We start from the raw sequence: 26,838 nt of genomic DNA on the forward strand, positions 1-26,838 counted from the left end.
TCAATGGTGACCTGCGCAGACCGGTGAAACCACGTGATTAACGTGTGAGGCCTTTATTAGACTGCAAAAGGCCATATTACAGCCTTTATAGGACTGTGCACGTAAGAGTTAAGAGTGTTGTAAAGCAATGGCGCTAATGAAAACGACTTGGGACGTTGTAGCGCATTGAGACTGTAAGGACTAGGCCAATGGTAACCTACGCAGACAGGTGAAACAACGTGATTTACGTGTGAGGCCTTTATTAGACTGCAAAAGGCCATATTACAGCCTTTATAGGACTGTGCACGTAGTTAAGAGTGTTGTAAAGCAACGGCGCCAATGAAAACGACTTGGGACGTTGTAGCGCATTGAGACTGTAAGGACTAGGCCAATGGTAACCTGCGCAGACAGGTGAAACCACGTTATTTACGTGTGAGGCCTTTATTAGACTGCAAAAGGCCATATTACAGCCTTTATAGGACTGTGCACGTAGTTAAGAGTGTTGTAAAGCAAAAGCGCTAATGAAAACGACTTGGGATGTTGTAGCGCATTGAGACTGGAACGACTAGTCCAATGGTAACCTGCACAGGCAGATGGAACCACGTGATTTACGTGTGAGGCCTCTATTAGACTGCAAAAAGCCAAATTACAGCCTTTATAGGACTGTGCACGTAGTTAAGAGTGTTGCAAGGCAACAGCGCTAATGAAAACGACTTGGGACGTTGTAGCGCATTGAGACTGGAACGACTAGTCCAATGGTAACCTGCACAGGCAGATGGAACCACGTGATTTACGTGTGAGGCCTTTATTAGACTGCAAAAGGCCATAATACAGCCTTTATAGGACTGTGGACAGTTAAGAGTGTTGTAAGGCAACGGCGCTAAAGAAAACGACTTGGGACGTTGTAGCGCATTGAGACTGAAAGGACTAGGTCAATGGTGACCTGCACAGACCGGTGAAACCACGTGATTAACGTGTAGGGCTTTTATTAGACTGCAAAGGGCCATATTACAGCCCTTATAGGACTGTGCACGTAGTTAAGAGAGTTCTAAGGCAACTTCGCCAATGAAAACGACTTGGGACGTTGTAGCGCATTGAGACTGTAAGGACTTGGCCAATGGTAACATGCGCAGAGAGGTGAAACCACGTGATTTACGTGTGAGGCCTTTATTAGACTGCAAAAGGCCATATTACAGCCTTTATAGGACTGTGCACGTAGTTAAGAGTGTTCTAAGGCAACTTCGCCAATGAAAACGACTTGGGACGTTGTAGCACATTGAGACTGGAAGGACTAGGCCAATGGAAACCTGCACAGGCAAATGGAACCACGTGATTTACGTGTGAGGACTTTATTACACTGCAAAAGGCCATATTACAGCCTTTATAGGACTGTGCACGTAGTTAAGAGTGTTGTAAAGCAACGGCGCTAATGAAAACGACTTGGGACGTTGTAGCGCATTGAGACTGTGAGGACTAGGCCAATGGTAACCTGCGCAGACAGGTGAAACCACGTGATTTACGTGTGAGGCCTTTATTAGACTGCAAAAGGCCATATTACAGCCTTTATAGGACTGTGCACGTACTTAAGAGTGTTCTAACGCAACTTCGCTAATGAAAAGGACTTGGGACGTTGTAGTGCATTGAGACTGGAAGGAATAGTCCAATGGTAACCTGCGCAGGCAGATGGAACCACGTGATTTACATGTGAGGCCTTTATTAGACTGCAATGGGCCATATTACAGCCTTTATAGGACTGTGCACGTAGTTAAGAGTGTTCTAAGGCAACTTCGCTAATGAAAAGGACTTGGGACGTTGTAGTGCATTGAGACTGGAAGGAATAGTCCAATGGTAACCTGCGCAGGAAGATGGAACCACGTGATTTACATGTGAGGCCTTTATTAGACTGCAACAGGCCATATTACAGCCTTTATAGGACTGTGCACGTAGTTAAGAGTGTTGTAAAGCAATGGCGCTAATGAAAACGACTTGGGACGTTGTAGCACATGGAGACTGGAAGGACTAGACCAATGGTAACCTGCGCAGGCAGGTGAAACCACGTGATTTACGTATGAAGCCTTTACTAGACTGCAAAAGGCCAAATTACAGCCTTTATAGGACTGTGCACGTAGTTAAGAGTGTTGTAAGGCAACGGCTCCAATGAAAACGACTTGGGAGGTTGTAGCGCATTGAGACTGTAAGGACTACGCAGACAGGTGAAACCACGTGATTTACGTGTGAGGCCTTTATTAGACTGCAATGGGCCATATAACAGCCTTTATAGGACTGTGCACGTAGTTAAGAGAGTTCTAAGGCAACTTCGCCAATGAAAACGACTTGGTACGTTGTAGCGCATTGAGACTGTAAGGACTAGGCCAATGGTAACCTACGCAGACAGGTGAAACCACGTGATTTACGTGTGAGGCCTTTATAAGACTGCAAAAGGCTATATTACAGCCTTTATAGGACTGTGCAGGTAGTTAAGAGTGTTCTAAGGCCACGGCGCTAAGGAAAACCACTTGGATCGTTGTAGTGCATTGAGACTGGAAGGAATAGTCCAATGGTAACCTGCGCAGGCAGATGGAACCACGTGATTTACGTGTGAGGCCTTTATTAGACTGCAAAAGGCCATATTAAAGCCTTTATAGGACTGTGCACGTAGTTAATATTGTTGTAAGGCAACAGCGCTAATGAAAACGACTTGGGACGTTGTAGCGCAATGAGACTGGAAGGACTAGGTCAATGATGACCTGCGCAGACCGGTGAAACCACGTGACTAACGTGTGAGGCCTTTATTAGACTGCAATGGGCCATATTACAGCCTTTATAGGACTGTGCACGTAGTTAAGAGAGTTCTAAGGCAACTTTGCCAATGAAAACGACTTGGGACGTTGTAGCGCATTGAGACTGTAAGGACTAGGCCAATGGTAACCTACGCAGACAGGTGAAACCACGTGATTTACGTGTGAGGCCTTTATTAGACTGCAAAAGGCCATATTACAGCCTTTGTAGGACTGTGCAGGTAGTTAAAAGTGTTCTAAGGCCACGGCGGTAAGGAAAACCACTTGGATCGTTGTAGTGCATTGAGACTGGAAGGAATAGTCCAATGGTTACCTGCGCAGGCAGATGGAACCACGTGATTTACGTGTGAGGACTTTATTACACTGCAAAAGGCCAAAATACAGCCTTTATAGGACTGTGCACGTAGGTAAGAGTTTTGTAAGGCAACAGCGCTAATGAAAACGACTTGGGACGTTGTAGCGCATTGAGACTGTAAGGACTAGGCCAATGGTAACCTGCGCAGACAGGTGAAACCACGTGATTTACGTGTGAGGCCTTTATTAGACTGCAAAAGGCCATATTACAGCCTTTATAAGACTGTGCACGTAGTTAAGAGTGTTGTAAGGCAACGGCGCTAATGAAAACGACCTTGGACGTTGTAGCGCATTGAGACTGGAAGGACTAGGTCAATGGTGACCTGCGCAGACCGGTGAAACCACGTGATTAACGTGTGAGGCCTTTATTAGACTGCAAAGGGCCATATTACAGCCTTTATAGGACTGTGCACGTAGTTAAGAGAGTTCTAAGGCAACTTTGCCAATGAAAACGACTTGGGACGTTGTAGCGCATTGAGACTGTAAGGACTAGGCCAATGGTAACCTACGCAGACAGGTGAAACCACGTGATTTACGTGTGAGGCCTTTATTAGACTGCAAAAGGCCATATTACAGCCTTTATAGGACTGTGCACGTAGTTAAGAGTGTTCTAAGGCAACTTCGCCAATGAAAACGACTTGGGACGTTGTAGCACATTGAGACTGGAAGGACTAGGCCAATGGAAACCTGCACAGGCAAATGGAACCACGTGATTTACGTGTGAGGACTTTATTACACTGCAAAAGGCCATATTACAGCCTTTATAGGACTGTGCACGTAGTTAAGAGTGTTGTAAAGCAACGGCGCTAATGAAAACGACTTGGGACGTTGTAGCGCATTGAGACTGTGAGGACTAGGCCAATGGTAACCTGCGCAGACAGGTGAAACCACGTGATTTACGTGTGAGGCCTTTATTAGACTGCAAAAGGCCATATTACAGCCTTTATAGGACTGTGCACGTACTTAAGAGTGTTCTAACGCAACTTCGCTAATGAAAAGGACTTGGGACGTTGTAGTGCATTGAGACTGGAAGGAATAGTCCAATGGTAACCTGCGCAGGCAGATGAAACCACGTGATTTACATGTGAGGCCTTTATTAGACTGCAATGGGCCATATTACAGCCTTTATAGGACTGTGCACGTAGTTAAGAGTGTTCTAAGGCAACTTCGCTAATGAAAAGGACTTGGGACGTTGTAGTGCATTGAGACTGGAAGGAATAGTCCAATGGTAACCTGCGCAGGAAGATGGAACCACGTGATTTACATGTGAGGCCTTTATTAGACTGCAACAGGCCATATTACAGCCTTTATAGGACTGTGCACGGAGTTAAGAGTGTTGTAAAGCAATGGCGCTAATGAAAACGACTTGGGACGTTGTAGCACATGGAGACTGGAAGGACTAGACCAATGGTAACCTGCGCAGGCAGGTGAAACCACGTGATTTACGTATGAAGCCTTTACTAGACTGCAAAAGGCCAAATTACAGCCTTTATAGGACTGTGCACGTAGTTAAGAGTGTTGTAAGGCAACGGCTCCAATGAAAACGACTTGGGACGTTGTAGCGCATTGAGACTGTAAGGACTAGGCCAATGGTAACCTACGCAGACAGGTGAAACCACGTGATTTACGTGTGAGGCCTTTATTAGACTGCAAAAGGCTATATTACAGCCTTTATAGGACTGCGCAGGTAGTTAAGAGTGTTCTATGGCCACGGCGCTAAGGAAAACCACTTGGATCGTTGTAGTGCATTGAGACTGGAAGGAATAGGCCAATGGTAACCGGCGCAGAGAGGTGAAACCACGTGATTTACGTGTGAGGCCTTTATTAGACTGCAATGGGCCATATAACAGCCTTATAGGACTGTGCACGTAGTTAAGAGAGTTCTAAGGCAACTTCGCCAATGAAAACGACTTGGGACGTTGTAGCGCATTGAGACTGTAAGGACTAGGCCAATGGTAACCTACGCAGACAGGTGAAACCACGTGATTTACGTGTGAGGCCTTTATTAGACTGCAAAAGGCTATATTACAGCCTTTATAGGACTGTGCAGGTAGTTATGAGTGTTCTAAGGCCACGGCGCTAAGGAAAACCACTTGGATCGTTGTAGTGCATTGAGACTGGAAGGAATAGTCCAATGGTAACCTGCGCAGGCAGATGGAACCACGTGATTTACGTGTGAGGCCTTTATTAGACTGCAAAAGGCCATATTAAAGCCTTTATAGGACTGTGCACGTAGTTAAGAGTGTTGTAAGGCAACAGCGCTAATGAAAACGACTTGGGACGTTGTAGCGCAATGAGACTGGAAGGACTAGGTCAATGATGACCTGCGCAGACCGGTGAAACCACGTGACTAACGTGTGAGGCCTTTATTAGACTGCAATGGGCCATATTACAGCCTTTATAGGACTGTGCACGTAGTTAAGAGAGTTCTAAGGCAACTTTGCCAATGAAAACGACTTGGGACGTTGTAGCGCATTGAGACTGTAAGGACTAGGCCAATGGTAACCTACGCAGACAGGTGAAACCACGTGATTTACGTGTGAGGCCTTTATTAGACTGCAAAAGGCCATATTACAGCCTTTGTAGGACTGTGCAGGTAGTTAAGAGTGTTCTAAGGCCACGGCGGTAAGGAAAACCACTTGGATCGTTGTAGTGCATTGAGACTGGAAGGAATAGTCCAATGGTAACCTGCGCAGGCAGATGGAACCACGTGATTTACGTGTGAGGACTTTATTACACTGCAAAAGGCCAAAATACAGCCTTTATAGGACTGTGCACGTAGTTAAGAGTGTTGTAAGGCAACAGCGCTAATGAAAACGACTTGGGACGTTGTAGCGCATTGAGACTGTAAGGACTAGGCCAATGGTAACCTGCGCAGACAGGTGAAACCACGTGATTTACGTGTGAGGCCTTTATTAGACTGCAAAAGGCCATATTACAGCATTTATAAGACTGAGCACGTAGTTAAGAGTGTTGTAAGGCAACGGCGCTAATGAAAACGACTTTGGACGTTGTAGCGCATTGAGACTGGAAGGACTAGGTCAATGGTGACCTGCGCAGACCGGTGAAACCACGTGATTAACGTGTGAGGCCTTTATTAGACTGCAAAGGGCCATATTACAGCCTTTATAGGACTGTGCACGTAGTTAAGAGAGTTCTAAGGCAACTTTGCCAATGAAAACGACTTGGGACGTTGTAGCGCATTGAGACTGTAAGGACTAGGCCAATGTTAACCTACGCAGACAGGTGAAACCACGTGATTTACGTGTGAGGCCTTTATTAGACTGCAAAAGGCCATATTACAGCCTTTATAGGACTGTGCACGTAGTTAAGAGTGTTGTAAAGCAAAAGCGCTAATGAAAACGACTTGGGAGGTGGTAGCGCGTTGAGACTGGAAGGAATAGTCCAATGGTAACCTGCACAGGCAGATGGAACCACGTGATTTACGTGTGAGGCCTTTATTAGACTGCAAAAGGCCATATTACAGCCTTTATAGGACTGTGCACGTAGTTAAGAGTGTTGTAAGGCAACAGCGCTAATAAAAACGACTTGGGACGTTGTAGCGCATTGAGACTGGAACGACTAGTCCAATGGTAACCTGCACAGACCGGTGAAACTACGTGATTAACGTGTGAGGCCTTTATTAGACTGCAAAAGGCTATATTACAGCCTTTATAGGACTGTGCAGGTAGTTAAGAGTGTTCTAAGACCACGGCGCTAAGGAAAACCACTTGGATCAATGGTAACCTGCACAGGCAGATGGAACCACGTGATTTACGTGTGAGGCCTCTATTAGACTGCAAAAGGCCAAATTAAAGCCTTTATAGGACTGTGCACGTAGTTAAGAGTGTTGTAAGGCAACAGCGCTAATAAAAACGACTTGGGACGTTGTAGCGCATTGAGACTGGAACGACTAGTCCAATGGTAACCTGCACAGACCGGTGAAACTACGTGATTAACGTGTGAGGCCTTTATTAGACCGCAATGGGCCATATTACAGACTTTATAGGACTGTGCACGTAGTTAAGAGTGTTGTAAGGCAACGGCACCAATGAAAACGACTTGGGACGTTGTAGCGCATTGAGACTGGAAGGACTAGGTCAATGGTGACCTGCGCAGACCGGTGAAACCACGTGATTAACGTGTGAGGCCTTTATTAGACTGCAATGGGCCATATTACAGCCTTTATAGGACTGTGAACGTAGTTAAGAGTGTTGTAAAGCAACGGCGCCAATGAAAACGACTTGGGACGTTGTAGCGCATTGAGACTGTAAGGACTAGGCCAATGGTAACCTGCGCAGACAGGTGAAACCACGTGATTTACGTATGAAGCCTTTACTAGACTGCAAAAGGCCAAATTACAGCCTTTATAGGACTGTGCACGTAGTTAAGGGTGTCTTAAGGCAACGGCTCTAATGAAAACGACTTGGGACGTTGTAGCGCATTGAAACTGGAAGGACTAGGCCAATGGTAACCTGCACAGGCAGATGGAACCACGTGATTTACGTCTGAGGCCTCTATTAGACTGCAAAAGGCCATATTATAGCCTTTATGGGACTGTGCACGTAGTTAAGAGTGTTGTAAAGCAACAGCCTTAATGAAAACGACTTGAGAGGTTGTAGCGAATTAAGACTGGAAGGACTAGGTCAATGGTGACCTGCGCAGACCGGTGAAACCACGTGATTAACGTGTGAGGCCTGTATTAGACTGCAAAGGGCCATATTACAGCCTTTATAGGACTGTGCACGTAGTTAAGAGAGTTCTAAGGCAACTTCGCCAATGAAAACGACTTGGGACGTTGTAGCGCATTGAGACTGGAAGGAATAGGCCAATGGTAACCTACGCAGACAGGTGAAACCACGTGATTTACGTGTGAGGCCTTTATTAGACTGCAAAAGGCCATATTACAGCCTTTGTAGGACTGTGCAGGTAGTTAAGAGTGTTCTAAGGCCACGGCGGTAAGGAAAACCACTTGGATCGTTGTAGTGCATTGAGACTGGAAAGAATAGTCCAATGGTAACCTGCGCAGGCAGATGGAACCACGTGATTTACGTGTGAGGACTTTATTACACTGCAAAAGGCCAAAATACAGCCTTTATAAGACTGTGCACGTAGTTAAGAGTGTTGTAAGGCAACAGCGCTAATGAAAACGACTTGGGACGTTGTAACGCATTGAGACTGTAAGGACTAGGCCAATGGTAACCTGCGCAGACAGGTGAAACCACGTGATTTACGTGTGAGGCCTTTATTAGACTGCAAAAGGCCATATTACAGCCTTTATAGGACTGTGCACGTAGTTAGGAGTGTTGTAAGGCAACGGCGCTAATGAAAACGACTTTGGACGTTGTAGCGCATTGAGACTGGAAGGACTAGGTCAATGGTGACCTGCGCAGACCGGTGAAACCACGTGATTAACGTGTGAGGCCTTTATTAGACTGCAAAGGGCCATATTACAGCCTTTATAGGACTGTGCACGTAGTTAAGAGAGTTCTAAGGCAACTTTGCCAATGAAAACGACTTGGGACGTTGTAGCGCATTGAGACTGTAGGGACTAGGCCAATGGTAACCTACGCAGACAGGTGAAACCACGTGATTTACGTGTGAGGCCTTTATTAGACTGCAAAAGGCCATATTACAGCCTTTATAGGACTATGCAGGTAGTTAAGAGTGTTCTAAGGCCACGGCGCTAAGGAAAACCACTTGGAACGTTGTAGTGCATTGAGACTGGAAGGAATAGTCAAATGGTAACCTGCGCAGGCAGATGGAACCATGTGATTTACGTGTGAGGCCTTTATTAGACTGCAAAAGGCCATATTACAGCCTTTATAGGACTGTGCACGTAGTTAAGAGTGTTGTAAAGCAAAAGCGCTAATGAAAACGACTTGGGAGGTGGTAGCGCATTGAGACTGGAAGGAATAGTCCAATGGTAACCTGCACAGGCAGATGGAACCACGTGATTTACGTGTGAGGCCTCTATTAGACTGCAAAAGGCCAAATTAAAGCCTTTATAGGACTGTGCACGTAGTTAAGAGTGTTGTAAGGCAACAGCGCTAATAAAAACGACTTGGGACGTTGTAGCGCATTGAGACTGGAACGACTAGTCCAATGGTAACCTGCACAGACCGGTGAAACTACGTGATTAACGTGTGAGGCCTTTATTAGACTGCAAAAGGCTATATTACAGCCTTTATTGGACTGTGCAGGTAGTTAAGAGTGTTCTAAGACCACGGCGCTAAGGAAAACCACTTGGATCAATGGTAACCTGCACAGGCAGATGGAACCACGTGATTTACGTGTGAGGCCTCTATTAGACTGCAAAAGGCCAAATTAAAGCCTTTATAGGACTGTGCACGTAGTTAAGAGTGTTGTAAGGCAACAGCGCTAATAAAAACGACTTGGGACGTTGTAGCGCATTGCGACTGGAACGACTAGTCCAATGGTAACCTGCACAGACCGGTGAAACTACGTGATTAACGTGTGAGGCCTTTATTAGACCGCAATGGGCCATATTACAGACTTTATAGGACTGTGCACGTAGTTAAGAGTGTTGTAAGGCAACGGCACCAATGAAAACGACTTGGGACGTTGTAGCGCATTGAGACTGGAAGGACTAGGTCAATGGTGACCTGCGCAGACCGGTGAAACCACGTGATTAACGTGTGAGGCCTTTATTAGACTGCAATGGGCCATATTACAGCCTTTATAGGACTGTGAACGTAGTTAAGAGTGTTGTAAAGCAACGGCGCCAATGAAAACGACTTGGGACGTTGTAGCGCATTGAGACTGTAAGGACTAGGCCAATGGTAACCTGCGCAGACAGGTGAAACCACGTGATTTACGTATGAAGCCTTTACTAGACTGCAAAAGGCCAAATTACAGCCTTTATAGGACTGTGCACGTAGTTAAGGGTGTCTTAAGGCAACGGCTCTAATGAAAACGACTTGGGACGTTGTAGCGCATTGAAACTGGAAGGACTAGGCCAATGGTAACCTGCACAGGCAGATGGAACCACGTGATTTACGTCTGAGGCCTCTATTAGACTGCAAAAGGCCATATTATAGCCTTTATGGGACTGTGCACGTAGTTAAGAGTGTTGTAAAGCAACAGCCTTAATGAAAACGACTTGAGAGGTTGTAGCGAATTAAGACTGGAAGGACTAGGTCAATGGTGACCTGCGCAGACCGGTGAAACCACGTGATTAACGTGTGAGGCCTTTATTAGACTGCAAAGGGCCATATTACAGCCTTTATAGGACTGTGCACGTAGTTAAGAGAGTTCTAAGGCAACAGCGCTAATGAAAACGACTTGGGACGTTGTAACGCATTGAGACTGTAAGGACTAGGCCAATGGTAACCTGCGCAGACAGGTGAAACCACGTGATTTACGTGTGAGGCCTTTATTAGACTGCAAAAGGCCATATTACAGCCTTTATAGGACTGTGCACGTAGTTAGGAGTGTTGTAAGGCAACGGCGCTAATGAAAACGACTTTGGACGTTGTAGCGCATTGAGACTGGAAGGACTAGGTCAATGGTGACCTGCGCAGACCGGTGAAACCACGTGATTAACGTGTGAGGCCTTTATTAGACTGCAAAGGGCCATATTACAGCCTTTATAGGACTGTGCACGTAGTTAAGAGAGTTCTAAGGCAACTTTGCCAATGAAAACGACTTGGGACGTTGTAGCGCATTGAGACTGTAGGGACTAGGCCAATGGTAACCTACGCAGACAGGTGAAACCACGTGATTTACGTGTGAGGCCTTTATTAGACTGCAAAAGGCCATATTACAGCCTTTATAGGACTATGCAGGTAGTTAAGAGTGTTCTAAGGCCACGGCGCTAAGGAAAACCACTTGGAACGTTGTAGTGCATTGAGACTGGAAGGAATAGTCAAATGGTAACCTGCGCAGGCAGATGGAACCATGTGATTTACGTGTGAGGCCTTTATTAGACTGCAAAAGGCCATATTACAGCCTTTATAGGACTGTGCACGTAGTTAAGAGTGTTGTAAAGCAAAAGCGCTAATGAAAACGACTTGGGAGGTGGTAGCGCATTGAGACTGGAAGGAATAGTCCAATGGTAACCTGCACAGGCAGATGGAACCACGTGATTTACGTGTGAGGCCTCTATTAGACTGCAAAAGGCCAAATTAAAGCCTTTATAGGACTGTGCACGTAGTTAAGAGTGTTGTAAGGCAACAGCGCTAATAAAAACGACTTGGGACGTTGTAGCGCATTGAGACTGGAACGACTAGTCCAATGGTAACCTGCACAGACCGGTGAAACTACGTGATTAACGTGTGAGGCCTTTATTAGACTGCAAAAGGCTATATTACAGCCTTTATTGGACTGTGCAGGTAGTTAAGAGTGTTCTAAGACCACGGCGCTAAGGAAAACCACTTGGATCAATGGTAACCTGCACAGGCAGATGGAACCACGTGATTTACGTGTGAGGCCTCTATTAGACTGCAAAAGGCCAAATTAAAGCCTTTATAGGACTGTGCACGTAGTTAAGAGTGTTGTAAGGCAACAGCGCTAATAAAAACGACTTGGGACGTTGTAGCGCATTGAGACTGGAACGACTAGTCCAATGGTAACCTGCACAGACCGGTGAAACTACGTGATTAACGTGTGAGGCCTTTATTAGACCGCAATGGGCCATATTACAGACTTTATAGGACTGTGCACGTAGTTAAGAGTGTTGTAAGGCAACGGCACCAATGAAAACGACTTGGGACGTTGTAGCGCATTGAGACTGGAAGGACTAGGTCAATGGTGACCTGCGCAGACCGGTGAAACCACGTGATTAACGTGTGAGGCCTTTATTAGACTGCAATGGGCCATATTACAGCCTTTATAGGACTGTGAACGTAGTTAAGAGTGTTGTAAAGCAACGACGCCAATGAAAACGACTTGGGACGTTGTAGCGCATTGAGACTGTAAGGACTAGGCCAATGGTAACCTGCGCAGACAGGTGAAACCACGTGATTTACGTATGAAGCCTTTACTAGACTGCAAAAGGCCAAATTACAGCCTTTATAGGACTGTGCACGTAGTTAAGGGTGTCTTAAGGCAACGGCTCTAATGAAAACGACTTGGGACGTTGTAGCGCATTGAAACTGGAAGGACTAGGCCAATGGTAACCTGCACAGGCAGATGGAACCACGTGATTTACGTCTGAGGCCTCTATTAGACTGCAAAAGGCCATATTATAGCCTTTATGGGACTGTGCACGTAGTTAAGAGTGTTGTAAAGCAACAGCCTTAATGAAAACGACTTGAGAGGTTGTAGCGAATTAAGACTGGAAGGACTAGGTCAATGGTGACCTGCGCAGACCGGTGAAACCACGTGATTAACGTGTGAGGCCTTTATTAGACTGCAAAGGGCCATATTACAGCCTTTATAGGACTGTGCACGTAGTTAAGAGAGTTCTAAGGCAACTTCGCCAATGAAAACGACTTGGGACGTTGAAGCGCATTGAGACTGGAAGGAATAGGCCAATGGTAACCTACGCAGACAGGTGAAACCACGTGATTTACGTGTGAGGCCTTTATTAGACTGCAAAAGGCCATATTACAGCCTTTGTAGGACTGTGCAGGTAGTTAAGAGTGTTCTAAGGCCACGGCGGTAAGGAAAACCACTTGGATCGTTGTAGTGCATTGAGACTGGAAAGAATAGTCCAATGGTAACCTGCGCAGGCAGATGGAACCACGTGATTTACGTGTGAGGACTTTATTACACTGCGAAAGGCCAAAATACAGCCTTTATAGGACTGTGCACGTAGTTAAGAGTGTTGTAAGGCAACAGCGCTAATGAAAACGACTTGGGACGTTGTAACGCATTGAGACTGTAAGGACTAGGCCAATGGTAACCTGCGCAGACAGGTGAAACCACGTGATTTACGTGTGAGGCCTTTATTAGACTGCAAAAGGCCATATTACAGCCTTTATAGGACTGTGCACGTAGTTAGGAGTGTTGTAAGGCAACGGCGCTAATGAAAACGACTTTGGACGTTGAAGCGCATTCAGACTGGAAGGACTAGGTCAATGGTGACCTGCGCAGACCGGTGAAACCACGTGATTAACGTGTGAGGCCTTTATTAGACTGCAAAGGGCCATATTACAGCCTTTATAGGACTGTGCACGTAGTTAAGAGAGTTCTAAGGCAACTTTGCCAATGAAAACGACTTGGGACGTTGTAGCGCATTGAGACTGTAGGGACTAGGCCAATGGTAACCTACGCAGACAGGTGAAACCACGTGATTTACGTGTGAGGCCTTTATTAGACTGCAAAAGGCCATATTACAGCCTTTATAGGACTATGCAGGTAGTTAAGAGTGTTCTAAGGCCACGGCGCTAAGGAAAACCACTTGGAACGTTGTAGTGCATTGAGACTGGAAGGAATAGTCAAATGGTAACCTGCGCAGGCAGATGGAACCATGTGATTTACGTGTGAGGCCTTTATTAGACTGCAAAAGGCCATATTACAGCCTTTATAGGACTGTGCACGTAGTTAAGAGTGTTGTAAAGCAAAAGCGCTAATGAAAACGACTTGGGAGGTGGTAGCGCATTGAGACTGGAAGGAATAGTCCAATGGTAACCTGCACAGGCAGATGGAACCACGTGATTTACGTGTGAGGCCTCTATTAGACTGCAAAAGGCCAAATTAAAGCCTTTATAGGACTGTGCACGTAGTTAAGAGTGTTGTAAGGCAACAGCGCTAATAAAAACGACTTGGGACGTTGTAGCGCATTGAGACTGGAACGACTTGTCCAATGGTAACCTGCACAGACCGGTGAAACTACGTGATTAACGTGTGAGGCCTTTATTAGACCGCAATGGGCCATATTACAGACTTTATAAGACTGTGCACGTAGTTAAGAGTGTTGTAAGGCAACGGCACCAATGAAAACGACTTGGGACGTTGTAGCGCATTGAGACTGGAAGTACTAGGTCAATGGTGACCTGCGCAGACCGGTGAAACCACGTGATTAACGTGTGAGGCCTTTATTAGACTGCAATGGGCCATATTACAGCCTTTATAGGACTGTGCAGGTAGTTAAGAGTGTTCTAAGACCACGGCGCTAAGGAAAACCACTTGGATCAATGGTAACCTGCACAGGCAGATGGAACCACGTGATTTACGTGTGAGGCCTCTATTAGACTGCAAAAGGCCAAATTAAAGCCTTTATAGGACTGTGCACGTAGTTAAGAGTGTTGTAAGGCAACAGCGCTAATAAAAACGACTTGGGACGTTGTAGCGCATTGAGACTGGAACGACTAGTCCAATGGTAACCTGCACAGACCGGTGAAACAACGTGATTAACGTGTGAGGCCTTTATTAGACCGCAATGGGCCATATTACAGACTTTATAGGACTGTGCACGTAGTTAAGAGTGTTGTAAGGCAACGGCACCAATGAAAACGACTTGGGACGTTGTAGCGCATTGAGACTGGAAGGACTAGGTCAATGGTGACCTGCGCAGACCGGTGAAACCACGTGATTAACGTGTGAGGCCTTTATTAGACTGCAATGGGCCATATTACAGCCTTTATAGGACTGTGAACGTAGTTAAGAGTGTTGTAAAGCAACGGCGCCAATGAAAACGACTTGGGACGTTGTAGCGCATTGAGACTGTAAGGACTAGGCCAATGGTAACCTGCGCAGACAGGTGAAACCACGTGATTTACGTATGAAGCCTTTACTAGACTGCAAAAGGCCAAATTACAGCCTTTATAGGACTGTGCACGTAGTTAAGGGTGTCTTAAGGCAACGGCTCTAATGAAAACGACTTGGGACGTTGTAGCGCATTGAAACTGGAAGGACTAGGCCAATGGTAACCTGCACAGGCAGATGGAACCACGTGATTTACGTCTGAGGCCTCTATTAGACTGCAAAAGGCCATATTATAGCCTTTATGGGACTGTGCACGTAGTTAAGAGTGTTGTAAAGCAACAGCCTTAATGAAAACGACTTGAGAGGTTGTAGCGAATTAAGACTGGAAGGACTAGGTCAATGGTGACCTGCGCAGACCGGTGAAACCACGTGATTAACGTGTGAGGCCTGTATTAGACTGCAAAGGGCCATATTACAGCCTTTATAGGACTGTGCACGTAGTTAAGAGAGTTCTAAGGCAACTTCGCCAATGAAAACGACTTGGGACGTTGTAGCGCATTGAGACTGGAAGGAATAGGCCAATGGTAACCTACGCAGACAGGTGAAACCACGTGATTTACGTGTGAGGCCTTTATTAGACTGCAAAAGGCCATATTACAGCCTTTGTAGGACTGTGCAGGTAGTTAAGAGTGTTCTAAGGCCACGGCGGTAAGGAAAACCACTTGGATCGTTGTAGTGCATTGAGACTGGAAAGAATAGTCCAATGGTAACCTGCGCAGGCAGATGGAACCACGTGATTTACGTGTGAGGACTTTATTACACTGCAAAAGGCCAAAATACAGCCTTTATAGGACTGTGCACGTAGTTAAGAGTGTTGTAAGGCAACAGCGCTAATGAAAACGACTTGGGACGTTGTAACGCATTGAGACTGTAAGGACTAGGCCAATGGTAACCTGCGCAGACAGGTGAAACCACGTGATTTACGTGTGAGGCCTTTATTAGACTGCAAAAGGCCATATTACAGCCTTTATAGGACTGTGCACGTAGTTAGGAGTGTTGTAAGGCAACGGCGCTAATGAAAACGACTTTGGACGTTGTAGCGCATTGAGACTGGAAGGACTAGGTCAATGGTGACCTGCGCAGACCGGTGAAACCACGTGATTAACGTGTGAGGCCTTTATTAGACTGCAAAGGGCCATATTACAGCCTTTATAGGACTGTGCACGTAGTTAAGAGAGTTCTAAGGCAACTTTGCCAATGAAAACGACTTGGGACGTTGTAGCGCATTGAGACTGTAGGGACTAGGCCAATGGTAACCTACGCAGACAGGTGAAACCACGTGATTTACGTGTGAGGCCTTTATTAGACTGCAAAAGGCCATATTACAGCCTTTATAGGACTATGCAGGTAGTTAAGAGTGTTCTAAGGCCACGGCGCTAAGGAAAACCACTTGGAACGTTGTAGTGCATTGAGACTGGAAGGAATAGTCAAATGGTAACCTGCGCAGGCAGATGGAACCATGTGATTTACGTGTGAGGCCTTTATTAGACTGCAAAAGGCCATATTACAGCCTTTATAGGACTGTGCACGTAGTTAAGAGTGTTGTAAAGCAAAAGCGCTAATGAAAACGACTTGGGAGGTGGTAGCGCATTGAGACTGGAAGGAATAGTCCAATGGTAACCTGCACAGGCAGATGGAACCACGTGATTTACGTGTGAGGCCTCTATTAGACTGCAAAAGGCCAAATTAAAGCCTTTATAGGACTGTGCACGTAGTTAAGAGTGTTGTAAGGCAACAGCGCTAATAAAAACGACTTGGGACGTTGTAGCGCATTGAGACTGGAACGACTAGTCCAATGGTAACCTGCACAGACCGGTGAAACTACGTGATTAACGTGTGAGGCCTTTATTAGACTGCAAAAGGCTATATTACAGCCTTTATAGGACTGTGCAGGTAGTTAAGAGTGTTCTAAGACCACGGCGCTAAGGAAAACCACTTGGATCAATGGTAACCTGCACAGGCAGATGGAACCACGTGATTTACGTGTGAGGCCTCTATTAGACTGCAAAAGGCCAAATTAAAGCCTTTATAGGACTGTGCACGTAGTTAAGAGTGTTGTAAGGCAACAGCGCTAATAAAAACGACTTGGGACGTTGTAGCGCATTGAGACTGGAACGACTAGTCCAATGGTAACCTGCACAGACCGGTGAAACTACGTGATTAACGTGTGAGGCCTTTATTAGACCGCAATGGGCCATATTACAGACTTTATAGGACTGTGCACGTAGTTAAGAGTGTTGTAAGGCAACGGCACCAATGAAAACGACTTGGGACGTTGTAGCGCATTGAGACTGGAAGGACTAGGTCAATGGTGACCTGCGCAGACCGGTGAAACCACGTGATTAACGTGTGAGGCCTTTATTAGACTGCAATGGGCCATATTACAGCCTTTATAGGACTGTGAACGTAGTTAAGAGTGTTGTAAAGCAACGGCGCCAATGAAAACGACTTGGGACGTTGTAGCGCATTGAGACTGTAAGGACTAGGCCAATGGTAACCTGCGCAGACAGGTGAAACCACGTGATTTACGTATGAAGCCTTTACTAGACTGCAAAAGGCCAAATTACAGCCTTTATAGGACTGTGCACGTAGTTAAGGGTGTCTTAAGGCAACGGCTCTAATGAAAACGACTTGGGACGTTGTAGCGCATTGAAACTGGAAGGACTAGGCCAATGGTAACCTGCACAGGCAGATGGAACCACGTGATTTACGTCTGAGGCCTCTATTAGACTGCAAAAGGCCATATTATAGCCTTTATGGGACTGTGCACGTAGTTAAGAGTGTTGTAAAGCAACAGCCTTAATGAAAACGACTTGAGAGGTTGTAGCGAATTAAGACTGGAAGGACTAGGTCAATGGTGACCTGCGCAGACCGGTGAAACCACGTGATTAACGTGTGAGGCCTTTATTAGACTGCAAAGGGCCATATTACAGCCTTTATAGGACTGTGCACGTAGTTAAGAGAGTTCTAAGGCAACTTCGCCAATGAAAACGACTTGGGACGTTGTAGCGCATTGAGACTGGAAGGAATAGTCCAATGGTAACCTACGCAGACAGGTGAAACCACGTGATTTACGTGTGAGGCCTTTATTAGACTGCAAAAGGCCATATTACAGCCTTTGTAGGACTGTGCAGGTAGTTAAGAGTGTTCTAAGGCCACGGCGGTAAGGAAAACCACTTGGATCGTTGTAGTGCATTGAGACTGGAAAGAATAGTCCAATGGTAACCTGCGCAGGCAGATGGAACCACGTGATTTACGTGTGAGGACTTTATTACACTGCGAAAGGCCAAAATACAGCCTTTATAGGACTGTGCACGTAGTTAAGAGTGTTGTAAGGCAACAGCGCTAATGAAAACGACTTGGGACGTTGTAACGCATTGAGACTGTAAGGACTAGGCCAATGGTAACCTGCGCAGACAGGTGAAACCACGTGATTTACGTGTGAGGCCTTTATTAGACTGCAAAAGGCCATATTACAGCCTTTATAGGACTGTGCACGTAGTTAGGAGTGTTGTAAGGCAACGGCGCTAATGAAAACGACTTTGGACGTTGAAGCGCATTCAGACTGGAAGGACTAGGTCAATGGTGACCTGCGCAGACCGGTGAAACCACGTGATTAACGTGTGAGGCCTTTACTAGACTGCAAAGGGCCATATTACAGCCTTTATAGGACTGTGCACGTAGTTAAGAGAGTTCTAAGGCAACTTTGCCAATGAAAACGACTTGGGACGTTGTAGCGCATTGAGACTGTAGGGACTAGGCCAATGGTAACCTACGCAGACAGGTGAAACCACGTGATTTACGTGTGAGGCCTTTATTAGACTGCAAAAGGCCATATTACAGCCTTTATAGGACTATGCAGGTAGTTAAGAGTGTTCTAAGGCCACGGCGCTAAGGAAAACCACTTGGAACGTTGTAGTGCATTGAGACTGGAAGGAATAGTCAAATGGTAACCTGCGCAGGCAGATGGAACCATGTGATTTACGTGTGAGGCCTTTATTAGACTGCAAAAGGCCATATTACAGCCTTTATAGGACTGTGCACGTAGTTAAGAGTGTTGTAAAGCAAAAGCGCTAATGAAAACGACTTGGGAGGTGGTAGCGCATTGAGACTGGAAGGAATAGTCCAATGGTAACCTGCACAGGCAGATGGAACCACGTGATTTACGTGTGAGGCCTCTATTAGACTGCAAAAGGCCAAATTAAAGCCTTTATAGGACTGTGCACGTAGTTAAGAGTGTTGTAAGGCAACAGCGCTAATAAAAACGACTTGGGACGTTGTAGCGCATTGAGACTGGAACGACTAGTCCAATGGTAACCTGCACAGACCGGTGAAACTACGTGATTAACGTGTGAGGCCTTTATTAGACTGCAAAAGGCTATATTACAGACTTTATAGGACTGTGCACGTAGTTAAGAGTGTTGTAAAGCAACGGCACCAATGAAAACGACTTGGGACGTTGTAGCGCATTGAGACTGGAAGGACTAGGTCAATGGTGACCTGCGCAGACCGGTGAAACCACGTGATTAACGTGTGAGGCCTTTATTAGACTGCAATGGGCCATATTACAGCCTTTATAGGACTGTGAACGTAGTTAAGAGTGTTGTAAAGCAACGGAGCCAACGAAAACGACTTGGGACGTTGTAGCGCATTGAGACTGTAAGGACTAGGCCAATGGTAACCTGTGCAGACAGGTGAAACCACGTGATTTACGTATGAAGCCTTTACTAGACTGCAAAAGGCCAAATTACAGCCTTTATAGGACTGTGCACGTAGTTAGGGGTGTCTTAAGGCAACGGCTCTAATGAAAACGACTTGGGACGTTGTAGCGCATTGAAACTGGAAGGACTAGGCCAATGGTAACCTACGCAGACAGGTGAAACCACGTGATTTACGTGTGAGGCCTTTATTAGACTGCAAAAGGCCATATTACAGCCTTTATAGGACTGTGCACGTAGTTAAGAGTGTTGTAAAGCAACAGCCTTAATGAAAACGACTTGGGAGGTTGTAGCGCATTGAGACTGGAACGACTAGTCCAATGGTAACTTGCACAGGCAGATGGAACCACGTGATTTACGTCTGAGGCCTCTATTAGACTGCAAAAGGCCATATTATAGCCTTTATGGGACTGTGCACGTAGTTAAGAGTGTTGTAAAGCAACAACCTTAATGAAAACGACTTGGGAGGTTGTAGCGCATTAAGACTGGAAGGACTAGGTCAATGGTGACCTGCGCAGACCGGTGAAACCACGTGATTAACGTGTGAGGCCTTTATTAGACTGCAAAGGGCCATATTACAGCCTTTATAGGACTGTGCACGTAGTTAAGAGAGTTCTAAGGCAACTTCGCCAATGAAAACGACTTGGGACGTTGTAGCGCATTGAGACTGTAAGGACTAGGCCAATGGTAACCTGCGCAGAGTGGTGAAACCACGTGATTTACGTGTGAGGCCTTTATTAGACTGCAATGGGCCATATAACAGCCTTTATAGGACTGTGCACGTAGTTAAGAGAGTTCTAAGGCAACTTCGCCAATGAAAACGACTTGGGACGTTGTAGCGCATTGAGACTGTAAGGACTAGGCCAATGGTAACCTACGCAGACAGGTGAAACCACGTGATTTACGTGTGAGGCCTTTATTAGACTGCAAAAGGCTATATTACAGCCTTTATAGGACTGTGCAGGTAGTTAAGAGTGTTCTAAGGCCACGGCGCTAAGGAAAACCACTTGGATCGTTGTAGTGCATTGCGACTGGAAGGAATAGTCCAATGGTAACCTGTGCAGGCAGATGGAACCACGTGATTTACGTGTGAGGCTTCTATTAGACTGCAAAAGGACAAATTAAAGCCTTTATAGGACTGTGTACGGAGTTAAGATTGTTGTAAGGCAACAGCGCTAATGAAAACGACTTGGGACGTTGTAGCGCAATGAGACTGGAAGGACTAGGTCAATGGTGACCTGCGCAGAACGGTGAAACCACGTGACTAACGTGTGAGGCCTTTATTAGACTGCAATGGGCCATATTACAGCCTTTATAGGACTGTGCACGTAGTTAAGAGAGTTCTAAGGCAACTTCGCCAATGAAAACGTCTTGGGATGTTGTAGCGCATTGAGACTGTAAGGACTAGGCCAATGGTAACCTACGCAGACAGGTGAAACCACGTGATTTACGTGTGAGGCCTTTATTAGACTGCAAAGGGCCATATTACAGCCTTTGTAGGACTGTGCAGGTAGTTAAGAGTGTTCTAAGGCCACGGCGGTAAGGAAAACCACTTGGATCGTTGTAGTGCATTGAGACTGTAAGGACTAGGCCAATGGTAACCTACGCAGACAGGTGAAACCACGTGATTTACGTGTGAGGCCTTTATTAGACTGCAAAAGGCTATATTACAGCCTTTATAGGACTGTGCAGGTAGTTAAGAGTGTTCTAAGGCCACGGCGCTAAGGAAAACCACTTGGATCGTTGTAGTGCATTGCGACTGGAAGGAATAGTCCAATGGTAACCTGTGCAGGCAGATGGAACCACGTGATTTACGTGTGAGGCTTCTATTAGACTGCAAAAGGACAAATTAAAGCCTTTATAGGACTGTGTACGGAGTTAAGAGTGTTGTAAGGCAACGGCGCTAATGAAAACGACTTTGGACGTTGTAGCGCCTTGAGACTGGAAGGACTAGGTCAATGGTGACCTGCGCAGACCGGTGAAACCACGTGATTAACGTGTGAGGCCTTTATTAGACTGCAAAGGGCCATATTACAGCCTTTATAGGACTGTGCACGTAGTTAAGAGAGTTCTAAGGCAACTTTGCCAATGAAAACGACTTGGGACGTTGTAGCGCATTGAGACTGTAAGGACTAGGCCAATGGTAACCTACGCAGACAGGTGAAACCACGTGATTTACGTGTGAGGCCTTTATTAGACTGCAAAAGGCCATATTACAGCCTTTATAGGACTGTGCACGTAGTTAAGAGTGTTGTAAAGCAATGGCGCTAATGAAAACGACTTGGGACGTTGTAGCACATGGAGACTGGAAGGACTAGGTCAATGGTGACCTGCGCTGACCGGTGAAACCACGTGACTAACGTGTGAGGCCTTTATTAGACTGCAATGGGCCATATTACAGCCTTTATAGGACTGTGCACGTAGTTAAGAGAGTTCTAAGGCAACTTCGCCAATGAAAACCACTTGGAACGTTGTAGTGCATTGAGACTGGAAGGAATAGTCCAATGGTAACCTGCGCAGGCAGATGGAACCACGTGATTTACGTGTGAGGACTTTATTACACTGCAAAAGGCCATATTACAGCCTTTATAGGACTGTGCACGTAGTTAAGAGTGTTGTAAAGCAACGGCGTCAATGAAAACGACTTGGGACGTTGTAGCGCATTGAGACTGTAAGGACTAGGCCAATGGTAACCTGCGCAGACAGGTGAAACCACGTGATTTACGTGTGAGGCCTTTATTAGACTGCAAAAGGCTATATTACAGCCTTTGTAGGACTGTGCACGTAGTTAAGAGTGTTCTAAGGCAACTTCGCCAATGAAAACGACTTGGGACGTTGTAGTGCATTGAGACTGGAAGGAATAGTCAAATGGTAACCTACGCAGACAGGTGAAACCACGTGATTTACGTGTGAGGCCTTTATTAGACTGCAAAAGGCTATATTACAGCCTTTATAGGACTGCGCAGGTAGTTAAGAGTGTTCTAAGGCCACGGCGCTAAGGAAAACCACTTGGATCGTTGTAGTGCATTGCGACTGGAAGGAATAGTCCAATGGTAACCTGCGCAGGCAGATGGAACCACGTGATTTACGTGTGAGGCTTCTATTAGACTGCAAAAGGCCAAATTAAAGCCTTTATAGGACTGTGTACGGAGTTAAGATTGTTGTAAGGCAACAGCGCTAATGAAAACGACTTGGGACGTTGTAGCGCAATGAGACTGGAAGGACTAGGTCAATGGTGACCTGCGCAGAACGGTGAAACCACGTGACTAACGTGTGAGGCCTTTATTAGACTGCAATGGGCCATATTACAGCCTTTATAGGACTGTGCACGTAGTTAAGAGAGTTCTAAGGCAACTTCGCCAATGAAAACGTCTTGGGATGTTGTAGCGCATTGAGACTGTAAGGACTAGGCCAATGGTAACCTACGCAGACAGGTGAAACCACGTGATTTACGTGTGAGGCCTTTATTAGACTGCAAAAGGCCATATTACAGCCTTTGTAGGACTGTGCAGGTAGTTAAGAGTGTTCTAAGGCCACGGCGGTAAGGAAAACCACTTGGATCGTTGTAGTGCATTGAGACTGGAAGGAATCGTCCAATGGTAACCTGCGCAGGCAGATGGAACCACGTGATTTAAGTGTGAGGACTTTATTACACTGCAAAAGGCCATATTACAGCCTTTATAGGACTGTGCACGTAGTTAAGAGTGTTGTAAGGCAACGGCGCTAATGAAAACGACTTTGGACGTTGTAGCGCCTTGAGACTGGAAGGACTAGGTCAATGGTGACCTGCGCAGACCGGTGAAACCACGTGATTAACGTGTGAGGCCTTTATTAGACTGCAAAGGGCCATATTACAGCCTTTATAGGACTGTGCACGTAGTTAAGAGAGTTCTAAGGCAACTTTGCCAATGAAAACGACTTGGGACGTTGTAGCGCATTGAGACTGTAAGGACTAGGCCAATGGTAACCTACGCAGACAGGTGAAACCACGTGATTTACGTGTGAGGCCTTTATTAGATGCAAAAGGCCATATTACAGCCTTTATAGGACTGTGCACGTAGTTAAGAGTGTTGTAAAGCAAAAGCGCTAATGAAAACGACTTGGGAGGTGGTAGCGCATTGAGACTGGAAGGAATAGTCCAATGGTAACCTGCACAGGCAGATGGAACCACGTGATTTACGTGTGAGGCCTCTATTAGACTGCAAAAGGCCAAATTAAAGCCTTTATAGGACTGTGCACGTAGTTAAGAGTGTTGTAAGGCAACAGCGCTAATAAAAACGACTTGGGACGTTGTAGCGCATTGAGACTGGAACGACTAGTCCAATGGTAACCTGCACAGACCGGTGAAACTACGTGATTAACGTGTGAGGCCTTTATTAGACTGCAAAAGGCTATATTACAGACTTTATAGGACTGTGCACGTAGTTAAGAGTGTTGTAAGGCAACGGCACCAATGAAAACGACTTGGGACGTTGTAGCGCATTGAGACTGGAAGGACTAGGTCAATGGTGACCTGCGCAGACCGGTGAAACCACGTGATTAACGTGTGAGGCCTTTATTAGACTGCAATGGGCCATATTACAGCCTTTATAGGACTGTGAACGTAGTTAAGAGTGTTGTAAAGCAACAGAGCCAATGAAAACGACTTGGGACGTTGTAGCGCATTGAGACTGTAAGGACTAGGCCAATGGTAACCTGTGCAGACAGGTGAAACCACGTGATTTACGTATGAAGCCTTTACTAGACTGCAAAAGGCCAAATTACAGCCTTTATAGGACTGTGCACGTAGTTAAGGGTGTCTTAAGGCAACGGCTCTAATGAAAACGACTTGGGACGTTGTAGCGCATTGAAACTGGAAGGACTAGGCCAATGGTAACCTACGCAGACAGGTGAAACCACGTGATTTACGTGTGAGGCCTTTATTAGACTGCAAAAGGCCATATTACAGCCTTTATAGGACTGTGCACGTAGTTAAGAGTGTTTTAAAGCAACAGCCTTAATGAAAACGACTTGGGAGGTTGTAGCGCATTGAGACTGGAACGACTAGTCCAATGGTAACTTGCACAGGCAGATGGAACCACGTGATTTACGTCTGAGGCCTCTATTAGACTGCAAAAGGCCATATTATAGCCTTTATGGGACTGTGCACGTAGTTAAGAGTGTTGTAAAGCAACAACCTTAATGAAAACGACTTGGGAGGTTGTAGCGCATTAAGACTGGAAGGACTAGGTCAATGGTGACCTGCGCAGACCGGTGAAACCACGTGATTAACGTGTGAGGCCTTTATTAGACTGCAAAGGGCCATATTACAGCCTTTATAGGACTGTGCACGTAGTTAAGAGAGTTCTAAGGCAACTTCGCCAATGAAAACGACTTGGGACGTTGTAGCGCATTGAGACTGTAAGGACTAGGCCAATGGTAACCTGCGCAGAGTGGTGAAACCACGTGATTTACGTGTGAGGCCTTTATTAGACTGCAATGGGCCATATAACAGCCTTTATAGGACTGTGCACGTAGTTAAGAGAGTTCTAAGGCAACTTCGCCAATGAAAACGACTTGGGACGTTGTAGCGCATTGAGACTGTAAGGACTAGGCCAATGGTAACCTACGCAGACAGGTGAAACCACGTGATTTACGTGTGAGGCCTTTATTAGACTGCAAAAGGCTATATTACAGCCTTTATAGGACTGTGCAGGTAGTTAAGAGTGTTCTAAGGCCACGGCGCTAAGGAAAACCACTTGGATCGTTGTAGTGCATTGCGACTGGAAGGAATAGTCCAATGGTAACCTGTGCAGGCAGATGGAACCACGTGATTTACGTGTGAGGCTTCTATTAGACTGCAAAAGGACAAATTAAAGCCTTTATAGGACTGTGTACGGAGTTAAGATTGTTGTAAGGCAACAGCGCTAATGAAAACGACTTGGGACGTTGTAGCGCAATGAGACTGGAAGGACTAGGTCAATGGTGACCTGCGCAGAACGGTGAAACCACGTGACTAACGTGTGAGGCCTTTATTAGACTGCAATGGGCCATATTACAGCCTTTATAGGACTGTGCACGTAGTTAAGAGAGTTCTAAGGCAACTTCGCCAATGAAAACGTCTTGGGATGTTGTAGCGCATTGAGACTGTAAGGACTAGGCCAATGGTAACCTACGCAGACAGGTGAAACCACGTGATTTACGTGTGAGGCCTTTATTAGACTGCAAAGGGCCATATTACAGCCTTTGTAGGACTGTGCAGGTAGTTAAGAGTGTTCTAAGGCCACGGCGGTAAGGAAAACCACTTGGATCGTTGTAGTGCATTGAGACTGGAAGGAATCGTCCAATGGTAACCTGCGCAGGCAGATGGAACCACGTGATTTAAGTGTGAGGACTTTATTACACTGCAAAAGTCCAAAATACAGCCTTTATAGGACTGTGCACGTAGTTAAGAGTGTTGTAAGGCAACAGCGCTAATGAAAACGACTTGGGACGTTGTAGCGCATTGAGACTGTAAGGACTAGGCCAATGGTAACCTGCGCAGACAGGTGAAACCACGTGATTTACGTGTGAGGCCTTTATTAGACTGCAAAAGGCCATATTACAGCCTTTATAGGACTGTGCACGTAGTTAAGAGTGTTGTAAGGCAACGGCGCTAATGAAAACGACTTTGGACGTTGTAGCGCCTTGAGACTGGAAGGACTAGGTCAATGGTGACCTGCGCAGACCGGTGAAACCACGTGATTAACGTGTGAGGCCTTTATTAGACTGCAAAGGGCCATATTACAGCCTTTATAGGACTGTGCACGTAGTTAAGAGAGTTCTAAGGCAACTTTGCCAATGAAAACGACTTGGGACGTTGTAGCGCATTGAGACTGTAAGGACTAGGCCAATGGTAACCTACGCAGACAGGTGAAACCACGTGATTTACGTGTGAGGCCTTTATTAGACTGCAAAAGGCCATATTACAGCCTTTATAGGACTGTGCACGTAGTTAAGAGTGTTGTAAAGCAATGGCGCTAATGAAAACGACTTGGGACGTTGTAGCGCATTGAGACTGTAAGGACTAGGCCAATGGTAACCTGCGCAGAGTGGTGAAACCACGTGATTTACGTGTGAGGCCTTTATTAGACTGCAATGGGCCATATAACAGCCTTTATAGGACTGTGCACGTAGTTAAGAGAGTTCTAAGGCAACTTCGCCAATGAAAACGACTTGGGACGTTGTAGCGCATTGAGACTGTAAGGACTAGGCCAATGGTAACCTACGCAGACAGGTGAAACCACGTGATTTACGTGTGAGGCCTTTATTAGACTGCAAAAGGCTATATTACAGCC

This window comes from Hydractinia symbiolongicarpus, chromosome 8, assembly GCF_029227915.1.
Source record: "Hydractinia symbiolongicarpus strain clone_291-10 chromosome 8, HSymV2.1, whole genome shotgun sequence".
In the NCBI taxonomy this organism is placed as follows: Eukaryota; Metazoa; Cnidaria; class Hydrozoa; order Anthoathecata; family Hydractiniidae; genus Hydractinia; species Hydractinia symbiolongicarpus.